The sequence below is a fragment of the Phytophthora parasitica genome, assembly GCF_000247585.1.
Source record: "Phytophthora parasitica INRA-310 unplaced genomic scaffold supercont2.77, whole genome shotgun sequence".
Taxonomy (NCBI): Eukaryota; Oomycota; class Peronosporomycetes; order Peronosporales; family Peronosporaceae; genus Phytophthora; species Phytophthora nicotianae.
Window position 1 is genome coordinate 234,851 of NW_008649063.1, and position 1,649 is coordinate 236,499.

Genomic DNA, 1,649 nt, shown 5'->3' on the forward strand with positions numbered 1-1,649 from the left:
GAACACCTTGCGCAGGTGTCGTAGATGTACCACCGTGTCCGTCGTGTCGTCAGCGGCACGACTGTGAATGAAGATGTCATCGAAGTAGCTAGGAGCAAAGTCGCAATACGGACGTAATAGGTTGGAGACCATCCGGTTGAAGGTGGCAGTGGCGTTCTTCAGCCCCTGCGGCATCACGAGCCACTCCCACAGCATACCGCTAGGCGTGCTCACTGCAGTAAGCGGCACGTCGCTCTCGCGCATCAGGATCTGATAGAAACCGTCCATCAGATCGATGGTGCTGTAGATGGTACTGTCCGACATGGCGTCGAGCACCATGTCCTTGCGCGGAATCGGGGTCTGCGCCGGAATGGTGAAGTCGTTGAGCTTGTTGAAGGCCTGGACGATTCTCCACCCGCCGGTCGCTTTCTTGACACAGAAGGCGGGACTGGAGTGGGGAGAAAGCTTTCGCGTACGTGACCGGCTTGCCGACGACCTTCGAAGAATTCATCAATAGCTTCCACTTGGTCGCGGGGAAGCGGCCGCTGCCGCGTCACACAATACTTTGCTCCGGGCACGAGATCAATCTCATGTCGAACACTGCGGTCCGGCGGGAGAACAGCTGGGACCTTGTCAGGGAAGACATCCATAAACTCGCGGACTAGTGGAGCGACTGGGTTGCCGGACGCCTCGAGGGCCGGCAACGACTGAGTGACATAACGCGCTTCGCGAGCGCTCTTCGGCTCAGCTCCGTTGGGGCGCGACCGATCGGTGGACGCGGATCCGGCTTCGACAGTCGCGATGGATGTAGATTCCGCGACGATCAGACAAATTTGCTCAATGTCACCACGTTTCAGGTCGCGGAGGAAATGTTTCCACGACAATCCAGATAGCTGCACGATCTCAGAGGCGTCACACGGCGGACGTGCGACTTCAACGTCGTGGACGCGTGGCGAAATCGATGACTCATCTCCAAGATGACCTATGTGTCGGTTGAGTCCGAGTCTGAGGAGGACACGCGGGGTCGCCGCGGGTTACGACGGCCGCGGCGACGAACTGGTCGTGGGGAGGCAGACCGTGAGAGACCACACTCGATCACGTCTGTTGTACTCGGGCGCCGGAACACATCATCGGCGCCAGGACGCGGGTCTGTCGTCCACATCATCAGGAAGCTTCCGCTCGATCACCCGCGGGAGCCCATGCTCGACCGTGTGTGAGAGCCCATGCTCTACCGTATCCACTTCTTCGGGGAGCTCCCGCTCGACCACACGGGGGAACCCCTGTTCGACCACGCGTGGGAGACCACGCTTAACCCCGTCTCTCTTCTCGAGCCGCTGCTCGTCGGGACGCGGGAGCCCCTGCTCGACCGCGTCCGGCACGTCCTGAGATGCGTGTTCAGGACTGGCACAAGCTGTGTGCGCACACGCTGCACATGAAGGGCCATCGCTCACTTCAGGCGCAACGGTGGTCATGGCTTCCGAATCCACGACAGCAACGTGTGGCCAAGGTTGGGCCTGCCGTTCAGGAACGACAGCACCGCATTCACATCGATGTCGCGTGGGCGGACTGTGCCCTTCAGCCAGTCGATGTGAGGTTGGTGGCGAGCAAGCCATGGGATGCCAAAGACACAGTCAAAGGCTCCGCTTAGCTCAATCACCAGAAACTCGTCG